At 40.2% G+C, this 11,769-nt stretch overlaps 1 pseudogene; it reads right to left on the reverse strand.

The window, feature by feature from the left end:
- Positions 1-1,979: 1,979 nt before the first annotated feature.
- Positions 1,980-2,973, reverse strand: LOC122678843 (annotated as a pseudogene).
- Between the last annotated feature and the right edge of the window lie 8,796 nt (positions 2,974-11,769).

The raw sequence follows: 11,769 nt of genomic DNA on the forward strand, positions 1-11,769 counted from the left end.
AGTTGCTTCAGTCCTTTGAACTCTGTATGACCCGATGGACTGCAGCCTGTCAGGCTCCTCTGTCCATGGGATTCTCCAGGCAAGGGTACTGAAGTGGGTTGCCGTGCCCTCCTCCAGGGGATCTTTCCAATCCAGGGATTGAACCTACATCTCTTAGGTGTCCTGCATTGGCAGGCAGGTTCTTTATCACAGTGCCACCTGGGAAGCCCATGTGTATACTACATGATCCAGTAATTCCACTCATAGGAATAGATCCAACATAGAAGTGTACATACATTTATCAAAAGACACTCAAGAATGTACCCATTTACAGCACTCCTCATAAAAGTCCACCCACTCCAGTGTTGTTGCCTGGAGAATCACAGAGATGGGGGAGCCTGGTGGGCTGCCATCTATGGGGTTTCATAGGGTCGGACACGACTGAAGCGACTTAGCAGCAGCAGCAGTATAAATGTCCCCCTACTGAAAACATCACAACTTCCATCAACAGTAGAGTGGATAAAAAATCATAGTGTATTTTTATAATAGAGGAACAAAGCAACAAGAATACGCAAAATATAACTACACACAAAATCACTGATTAATCTCACAAATACAATATTAAGCATAAGAAGACAGAAAACAAAAGAATAGAACAGGTAAAACTAATCTATGGGGATAGAAGCTAAGAGAATGGGTACTCTGAGAGGGGTAGATGGGAACTTCAGGGAGGCTTCTGGGGTCCTGGAAGTACCTGTTTTTCCAGCTGACTGATGGTTTCAGCTTATGTAACTCTAATTGTAACTCTACACTTACAATTTTGCACATGTGTATATTTATGTTACTCAAAGTAAAATTTGAAATTAAATCTGTTCCTTCCAAAGACATGTAAAAATTATTCATTTTTGACTTATTCATGAGCTTTAATTCCTTTCTTAGCATGATTATCTTTAGTTATCACCCCTTGTTATCATTTGACAAATTTATCTTTTTGAATAGGGTGTTTATGAAATGTTATGCCTAAAATATTTCTCAGATTTGCATTTTGTGGTTAATAGGCTTGAAATGATTAATACTTTCAAATAATCCTGTTCTGTAAAGTTTATCTACCTGAGAAAATCTTTCTACAGGCACTAATGTATACAGGAAGCTCAGAGCAAACGCTAAATTGAAACCATTCTTAATTCAAATCTTAATTCAATAGTTTTATATTGAAATGTGCAAAATTTAGAAGCCCAGATATTTTCTCAGATAGCATCTTTTTTTTTTTTTAAGAAGAAAGATTTTATTTTGAATCGGTTCGGTGGAATGTGTGCTACAGCAAAGTCTGGTTGTAGCAAGCAGTTTACTTTCAAACCTGCACTGTATAAATTAGACTTTATTTAGAGATGATTAATTTCTGATAAAATGTAAATTCAACCCAACATTATGCCAACTTTTACATTTATTGTAGACCCTGTCTCAGTACTAGAGGTTAAATTTTCATCACTCAAAACTGAGAATAACCTTACAGCTACTACTAAGGTAATGAACTGTGAAATTAATTCCCCACTATTGCTTTGAAAATATACCCCTAGGTTGTTAAGAGAAATTCTGACTTCATCCATATCTGTTATTTAATTCTTCAGTCATTATCTATTGTCGGCTTGATTGTCACTCCTCTTCTTATTTGAGCCCAACCAACTAAATGCCAGTGTGTCTCAACTCTTTGATTAAGGGTGAATTTTTTTTCTTCTACTTCCATGCACACAGAATTAGTCAAAACAATTTTGCCCAAATCAGCCTTGAATGCACTAATTCTTCCTCCTGTAAATGGTAAAGAACCCGCTGCCAATATAGGAAACATAAGAGATATGGGTTCGATCCCCGGGTCGAGAAGATCCCCTGGCAGAGGGCATGGCAACCCACTCCAGTATTCTTTCTTGGAAAATCCCATGGAGAGAGGAGCCTGGTGGGCTACAGTCATAGGGTTGCAGTGAGTTGGGCACAACTGAAGTGACTTAGCCCCCATGCAGAGCAGCATACTGAAGATCATTATGCTCTGCAAAAAGCGATAAAAACATGAATTTTCCTTCACTATCTTTGGAAACCACATGGGGTCTGACTTCTATCTCCTGACCCACATTTAATACTCCTTTTTGAACACTACCACCAGCTACATTCTCCTTAAGATCATCAACTTCACATCCAGCCTTGTTGACATCAAAGGATCTGATAACAGTAAGTCAGGGTTCTGAAGTAAAGTCTCTTGGGGGCACTGGAGATTTCTTTACTATGTATTCACAGACAACTTCAATATTTGTATTTTAGCTGAGCAGAAATTGAATAATAGAAGCTCCTTCTATGCTATTGTACCTTGTACAAATGCAAGGATCTGTTCATACCATTCTTTAGTCTGGCTTTTTTTTTAAAAAAATCAAATCAGTTTTACTTTTTAGAATCAAAATATGCTTCAGTTTCATAATTTCCATAGCAGTCAAGTGTTCAGAAGTCTGAGGCTGAGGACAAGACTCATTCAGTTCAGTTCAGTCACTCAGTTGTGTCCAACTCTTTGTGACCCCGTGGACTGCAGCATGCCCTGTCCATTACCAACTCCCAGAGCTTGCTCAAACTCATGTCCATCGAGTTGGTGATGCTATCCATCCATCTCATCTTCTGTCATCACCTTCTCCTGCCTTCAATCTTTCCCAGCATCAGGGTCTTTTCCAGTGAGTCAATTCTTCGCATCAGGTGGCCAAAGTGGTGGAGTGAACTGATGACATGGGTCAGAACCTTGTCTAACTCAATGAAACTGTGAGTCATGCCATGTAGGGCCACCCAAGACAGACGGATCACAGTGGAGAGTTCTGTCAAAATGTGGTCCACTGGAGAAGGGAATGGCAAACCACTTCAGTATTCCTGCTTTGAGAACTCCATGAACAGTATGAAAAGGCAAGGCTCATTACCAGCTATCAACAGAGAAGCGGCATCCATCACTGTGGCATTGTTCAGCATAGAGCCATCACAATATCATAATATTCCAGGGCGGTCAAAAAGGCAACCGGCATGGGTGCATCCTCAGTCATGTCAGACACTTTGCAACCTCATAGACTGTAGCCCACCGGGCCCATAGACTGTAGCCCACCAGGAAATCCCAGGTCCATGGGATTTCCCAGGCAAGAATACTGGAGTGGGTTGCCATTTCCTACTCCAGGGAATCTTCCCGACCCAGGGATCAAACTCTCATCGCCTGCTCTCCTGCATTGGTAGACAGATTCTTTACCGCTGTGCCACCTGGGAAGCCCTAACAAAGGAAACATGGCAGAAGACAATATAGGTCATCAAGTTTGTAAATCTTAGCATTAGCACAGTCAAGTTTTATTGTAATATTTCTTTCCAGTTCATTTTACAACCATAGATTTCTCATGAACTACATGATCAACTGTACCTATATTAATTAGAGTGTGGCTGCCCCAAATTCACAGCAGCCTTGCCCCCCTGACCCCCCTCACCCCACCATCTTGCCCAGAGTGAGATAGTACCTTTTTGCCTTCATTCAGGATACATTTCTTTGATAAATATTTTTATAGAAGAGAACTCATTAATTCAATTTATGATTCGATTCTTTTGAATTTCTGCCATATTTAGATGCTGAAAAATAATAAAAAATATGATTACTCAGTTCTAGATACATGTAGTCATCCTAGTGTCAATCACTGGGGATTGTCCTCTGCCCTCCTTTTCCTGAGGTGGCATCTATGTTGGGGCTCAGATACACATCACAGCATCAGGGGAGGCGTCTACTTGTTAGACACCTGTCCACAGTGACATTCATTACCATAGCCATTTTCTCACCTGGTTATGGCATCAACATTTTATGCCAGCATCTTCTAAGAGGTCACATTCTCCATGATTTTTAGACCTACTATCCTCTGAGATCTTTTGATGATATCCCCTTGGAACTAACAACAACTTCTTGTTCACCAGTTTGCATTTAGCTGGTTTTTGTGCTTTTCTTGGGGTATGGAAAAAATTCTGCTTTCCTCTCAACTTCTTCTGAATCCTTCCCTTTCCTAACTGGGTTGGGGGAAAGCTGCTGTGACTACCAGAGACTCTCCAGCCCTGCTCCCCATGCAGCCATCTCAATTTATTTTTAATTTATTTTCTTGAAGTATAGTTGATTTACAATGCTGTGATAATTTCTACAGTGCAGCAAAGTGATTCAGTTTTATATATATATATATCCTATCTACACATACACAAATAGATTCAAGGGATTTGATCTGATAGACAGAGTGCCTGAAGAACTATGGACAGAGGTTCGTGACATTGTACAGGAGGCACTGATCAAGACCATCCCCCGAAAAAAGAAATGCAAAAATGCAAAATGGTTGTCTGAGGAGGCCTTACAAATAGCTGAGAAAAGAAGAGAAGCAAAAGGAAAAGGAGAAAAGGAAAGATATACCCATTCGAATGTAGAGTTCCAAAGAACAGCAAGGTGAGATAAGAAAGCCTTCCTCAGTGATCAGTGCAAAGAAATAGAGGAAAACAATAGAATGGGAAAGACTAGAGATCTCTTCAAGAAAATTAGAGATACCAAGGGAACATTACATGCAAAGATGGGCACAATCAAGGACAGAAGCAGAAGATATTAAGAAGAGGTGGCAAGAATACACAGAAGAACTATATAAAAAGATCTTAATGACCCAGATAGCCATGATGGTGTGATCACTCACTTAGAGCCTGACATCCTGGAATGCAAAGTCAAGTGGGCCTTATGAAGCATCACTACAAACAAAGTTAGTGGGGGTGATGGAATTCCAGTTGAGCTATTTCAACTGGAATTGAATCCTAAAAGATAATGCTGTGAAAGTGCTGCACTCAATATGCCAGGAAATTTGGAAAACTGAGCAGTGGCCACAGGACTAAAAAAGGTCAGTTTTCATTCCACTCTCAAAGAAAGGCAATGCCAAAGAATGTTCAAATTACTGACAATTGCATTCATCTCATACACTAGCAAAGTAATGCTCAAAATTCTCCAAGCCAGGCTTCAACAGTACGTGAACGGTAAACTTCCAGATGTTCAAATTGGATTTAGAAAAGGCAGAGGAACCAGAGATCAAATTGCCAACATCCGTTCAGTTCAGTTCAGTCTCTCAGTCATGTCCGACTCTTTGTGACCCAATGGACTGCAGCATGCCAGGCTTTCCTGTCCATCACCAACTCCCGGAGTCTACTCAAACCCATGTCCATCGAGTCGGTGATGCCATCCAGCCATCTCATCCTCTGTCATCCCCTTCTCCTCCTGCCTCTAATCCCTCCCAGCATCAGGGTCTTTTCCAATGAGTCAGCTCTTCGCATCAGGTGGCCAAAGTACTGGAGTTTCAGCTTCAGCATCAGTCCTTCCAATGAACACCCAGGACTCATCTCCTTTAGGATGGACTGGTTGATATCCTTGCAGTCCAAGGGACTCTCGAGCATCTTCTCCAACACCACAGTTCAAAAGCATCAATTCTTCGACTCTCAGCTTTCTTCACAGTCCAACTCTCACATCCACACATGAACACTGGAAAAACCATAGCCTTGACTAGACGGACCTTTGTTGGCAAAGTAATGTCTCTGCTTTTTAATATGCTATCTAGGTTGGTCATAACTTTCCTTCCAAGGAGTAAGCGTCGTTTAATTTCATGGCTGCAGTCACCATCTGCAGTGATTTTGGAGCCCAAAAAAATAAAGTCTGACACTGTTTCCACTGTTTCCCCATCTATTTCCCATAAAGTGATGGGATCAGATGCCATGATCTTAGTTTTCTGAATGTTGAGCTTTAAGCCAACTTTTTCACTCTCCTCTTTCACTTTCATCAAGAGGCTTTTTATTTCCTCTTCACTTTCTGTCATAAGGGTGGTGTCATCTGCATATCTGAGGTTATTGATATTTCTCTCAGCAATCTTGATTCTAGCTTGTGCTTCTTCCAGCTCAGCGTTTCTCATGATGTACTCTGCATATAAGTTAAATAAGCAAGGAGATATTATACAGCCTTGACACACTCCTTTTCCTATTTGGAACATCTGTTGGATCATCAAAAAAGCAAGAGAGTTCCAGAAAAATATCTACTTCTGGTTTATTGACTATGTCAAAGCCTTTGACTGTGTGGATCACAATAAACTGTGGAAAATTCTTCTAGAGACGAGAATACCAGACCACCTGACCTGCCTCCTGAGAAATCTGTATGCAGGTCAAGAAGCAACAGTTAGAACTGGACATGGAACAACAGACTGTTCCAAATAGGAAAATGAGTACGTCAAGGCTGTATATTGTCACCCTGCTTATTTAACTGATATGCAGAGTACATCATGTGAAATGCCAGGCTGGACGAATCACAAGCTAGAATCAAGATTGCCAGGAGAAATACCAATAACCTCAGATATGCAGATGACACTACCCTTATGGCAGAAAGTGAAGAAGAACTAAAGAGCCTCTTGATGAAAGTGAAAGAGGAGAGTGAAAAAGTTGGCTAAAAGCTCAACATTCAGAAAACTAAGATCATGGCATCTGGCCCATCACTTCATGGCAAATTGATGGGGAAACAGTGACAGACTATTTTTTTGGGCTCCAAAATCACTGCAGATGGTGACTACAGCCGTGAAATTAAAAGACACTTGCTCCTTGGAAGAAAAGTTATGACAAACCTAGACAGCATATTAATAAGCAGAGACATTGCTTTGTCAACAAAGGTCCATCTAGTCAAAGCTATGATTTTTCCAGTAGTCATATATGGATGTGAGAGTTGAACTATAAAGAAAGCTGAGCATTGAAGAATTGATGCTTTTGAAGTGTGGTGTTGGAGAAGATGCTTGAGAGTCCCTTGGACTGCAAGGAGATCCAACCAGTTAATCCTAAAGAAAATCAGTCCCAAATATTCATTGGAAGCACTGATGCTGAAGCTGAAGCTCTAATACTTTGGCCGCCTGATGCAAAGAACTAACTCATTGGAGAAGACTCTGATGCTGGGAAAGATTGAAGGTGGGTACAGAAGGGGATGACAGAGGATGAGATGGCTGGATGGCATCACCGACTCGATGGACATGGGTTTGAGTAGACTCCGGGAGTTGGTGATGGACAGTGAAGCCTGGCGTGCTGCAGTCTATGGAATTGCAAAGAGTCGGACATGACTAAATGACTGAACTGATTGAACTGATAGACACATACATATATACGTTCTTCTTCATACTTTTTTCCATTATATCTTATCACAGGACGTTGACTGTAGTTCCTGCATTATACAGTAGGAACTCATTGTTTATCTATTCTACATAAGAGTTTGCATCCGCTAACCCCAACTCCCAAATCCATCCTTCCCCACACCCCAGCCCCTTGACAATCACAGCTCTGTTGGCCAACTCAGATTGTCATGGGATGCTGCTGCTGAATGAGCACTTCCCAGGGTTCTGGAGAGAAAACAGGCTCTGGCCCCTCTGCTCTGGGCTTCTCACAGTTGGGAGAGTTGTTCTATTAGCTACCCACTCCCCAGTGTTGGAGCTAACCACAAGGCAGGGGAGCAGGGCACAGTAAACCTGTTCAGAGCACCTCACCAGCATCTTGCTCTCTGCTTCTCCTCTAACTTTGCTCCAACTGTGTCCAAGACCCTCCCTTGCAGGGAGCAAAAGGCCTGATGAACTTGCTCATTGTTTCAGTTGAGGCTTTTACGACATTTAAAAGGCAAGGACTTAATGTACTTCTTTGGTTCTTTTGTGTTTTTTATTTGGGGGACAATAAAATCTCTTATTGCTTCCCAGGTGGTGCAGAATCCACCTACCAATGTTGGAGCCTCAAGAGATGCTTGTCCCCCATCCCTGGGTTGGGAAGATCCCCTGGAGGGGGAAATGGCAACCCACTCCAGTGTTCTTGCCTGGAAAATGCCATGGACAGAGGAGCCTGGCGTGCTACAGTCCATGGGGTCACAAAGAGTCAGACACGACTGAGCACACACACACACACACACACACACACACACAAAATCCTCTAGCTCCAAGAGGAGAAGATCACAGGGTAAACAACTAACATAATTAACAGAAAACAACGTGGATGAATGTGATCCTGCCCTATAGCTGGTATCTATTCCTTTATAGCACTTGTTACAGTACAGCCAAATCTTCTTAGCTCAGCACTTGGAGTAAACTTTGTATGTGTAGCTGCAAAGCCTAAAATCTCTGTGATCAATATCAAGGACCCTGTTAAAAGTACACTTTGGTCCTGGGACAAGACAGCAGAGGACACAGAGGAAAGGACAATGGAACTGGATGATGAATGAACAGGTAACCAGACAGTATCAGAATTTGTAAATCCTGATTCTTCCATATGAAATAATGTTTCTTGACTAGGGAGCTTAGACTAACGGGGGTCTTTAAGTTCTCTTTCTTCGTTTATTGTCAAAATTTATTGTCAAAAATACAGCTTTTGTACAGTACAAGATATCCCACAGTTTCTGGTTAGAGAAACAAAACTCCCGATATTGGCTGTTATAGAAAAATAGAACTGAGTTTTACATATTAGCATTGTTACTGTGATCTCCTGTTTATATTTTAGTGCATTTTCAATTTCACACATTCCCTACAAATTCTTTAAGTCTATATTTTCTTTTAGATGATGATCTTAAAAATTACTATAAACATATTAGTAATCATCTAGCCAACCAGTCTATCCTCAAACAGCATCATGTGGTTTTAATTCCTACTTCTCCATTTGTCTTTACAGTAGCCATAAGGAGTCATTTTAACTGACTACATTTAAGTTTTAATGCATTGGAAGCATGTTTGCCTGATGTTAGATCAGCAGCCAGGGGCTCACCCGGTGGTCTGTGGTAAAGAATCCACCTGCCTGTGCAGGAGACACAAGTTCAATTCCTGATCTGGGAAGATCCCAGATGCAGCGGAGCAAATAAGCCCAGTGGCCACAAATGTTGAGCCTGTGCTGGAGAGCTCGGGAACCACACCTACTGAAGCCGACATGCCCTAGAGCCTGTGCTGCGCAACAAGAGAAGCCATTGCAATGAGAAGTCCATGCACCGCAACTGGAGAGCAACCCCTGCTCACCACAACTGGAGAAAAGCTCGAGCAACTTCAAAGACCTCGCACAGCCAGAAATATAGACAATAAAATAAATTAAAGTCAGTAGCCAGACCTTAAGTGTTCTAATAACAAAACAGAAATGCTTGTCTCTTATGGTCAGTTACACTCAAATTGAATTATTTTGCCATTTAGGAACATGCCAGTTTTCTTTGGAATGATTGTTTTCAATTAAAAATTTTTCCGTAGCATGCAATTTGTTTCTTATATTAGCTAATAAATTAGATTGATTTGACAATATGAAACAAACTCCTGCCAGCAAGGAACATAATGAACTAATCTCATGATTACAGGCTGGTGTAAAAATAAAGAACAGTTGAGGATTTAATGTAGAGGTGAGGCATTTCACCTAAATGAAGACCAGGTGATGTCACTGTGTGCCTTATGAGAGAAGTTTCTCACATTTAAATGAAGAAAAGGGATGGGAGACTTGAGTCATCTCTTGGCACAAGACAGCTTCTGGATGGCAAACTTGGAAGCCCAAACAACACGCGTGTATATTTCAAATCACAACATAGCCAAGAAACACAATTACCCACCATACTGAATTAATTTTTATTTATTCCTTTTTTAATTGGAGGATAACTGCTTTACAGAATTTTGTTGGTTTCCGCCAAACATCAACAGGAAACCATGAATCAGCCATAGGTATACATGTCTCTCCTCCCTCTAGAACCTCCCTCCCATCTCCCTCCTCATCCCACCGCTCCAGTTTGTTAGAGAGACCCTGTGTTCCCTGAGTCATAGAGCAAATTCCCATTATCTATTTTACATATGGTTATATAAATTTCCATGTTACACTTTCCACACATCTCATCCTCTCTTTCCTTCCCTCCCTGCCCCCCCACCACTGTGTCCAAAAGTCTATTCTCTATGTCTGTGTCTCTATTGCTACCTTGCAAATAATTTCCTTGGTACCCTCTTTCTGGATTCCATATATATGCATTAGTATATGATATTTATCTTTCTCTTTCTGACTAACTTCACTTTATATAATAGGCTCTAGGTTTATTCACCTCATTAGAACTGACTCAGATGTGTTCCTTCTTATGACTGAGTAATATTCCATCATATATGTGTACCACAGCTTCCTTATCCATTGATCTGTCAATGGACATCTAGATTGCTTCCATGTTCTAGTGATTGTAAATAGTGCTGAAATGAACTTTGGGGGTACATGTATTTTTTCAATTTTGATTTCCTCAGGGTATGTGCCTAGTAATGGGATTGCTGGGTCATATGGTAGTTTCATTCCTGGTTTTTTAAGGAATCTTCATACCATCTTCCATAGTGACTGTATCAATTTGCATTCCCACCAAGAGTGCAAGAGGTTTCTCTTTCCTCAACACCCTCTCCAGCATTTATTGCTTATAGACTTTTTGATGATGGCCATTCTGACTGGTGTAAGTTGATATCTCACTGTAGTTTTGATTTGCATTTCTCTAATAATGAGCTATGTTGCACATCTTTTCATGAGTTTGTTAACCATCTGTGTGTCTTCTTTGGAGAAATGTCTGTTTAGGTCTTTTTCCCACTCTTTGACTGGAGGTTTTTTTTTTTTTTCTGGTATTGAGTTGTATGAGTTGCTTGTATATTTTGGAAATTAATCCTTTGTCAGTTATTTCATTTGCTATTATTTTCTCCCATTCTGAGAGTTGCCTTTTCACCTTGCTTACAGTTTCCTTTGCTGTGCAAAAACTTTTAAGTCTAACTAGGTCCCACTTGTTTATTTTTGTTTTTATTTCCATTACTCTAGGAGGTGGGTTGTAGAGGATCTTGCTTTGATTTATGTAATCGAGTGTTCTGCCTATGTTTTCCTCTAAGAGTGTTATAGCTTCTGGTCTTACATTTAGGTATTTGATCCATTTTGAGGTTATTTTTATGTATGATGTTAGGAAGTGTTCTAATTTCATTCTTTTGCATGAGGCTGTCCAGTTCTCACAGCACCACTTATTGAAGAGGCTATCTTTATCCCATTGTATCTTCTTGCCTCCTTTGTCAAAAATAAAGTACCCATAGGTGTGTGGGTCTATTTCTGGGCTCTCTATCTTGTTCCATTGGTCTATATTTGTTTTTGTGCCAGTACCATACTGTCTTGATGACTGTAGCTTTGTAGTATAATCTGAAGCCAAGAAGGTTGATTCTTCCATCTCCATTCTTCTTTCTCAAGATTGCTTTGGTTATTCAAGGTCTTTTGTGTTTCTATATGAATTGTGAAACTTTTTGTTCTAGTTCTGTGAAAAATGCCATTGGTAACTTGATACAGATCACATTGACTCTGTAGATTGCATTTGGTAGTACAGTTATTTTCATAATTTCATTATTTCAAAAATAATGAAATATTCACCCAACCCAGGAACATAGAGTATCTCTCCATCTGTTTATGTTGTCTTTGATTACTTTCATCAGTGTCTTACAATTTTCTGTATACAGTTCTTTTGTCTCCTTACATAGCTTTATTCCTAGATATTTTATTCTTTTTGTTGCAATGGTGAATGGGATTGATTCTTTAATTTCTCTTTCTGATTTTTCATTGTTAGTATACAGGAATGCAAGTGATTTTTCTGTATTGATTTTGTATCCTGTGACTTTGATAAATTCACTGATTAGCTCTAGCAATTTTCTAATAGTATCTTTAGGGTTTTCTATGTATAATATCATGTCATCTGCAAACACTGAGAGTTTT

This window comes from Cervus elaphus, chromosome 3, assembly GCF_910594005.1.
Source record: "Cervus elaphus chromosome 3, mCerEla1.1, whole genome shotgun sequence".
Lineage (NCBI taxonomy): Eukaryota > Metazoa > Chordata > Mammalia > Artiodactyla > Cervidae > Cervus > Cervus elaphus.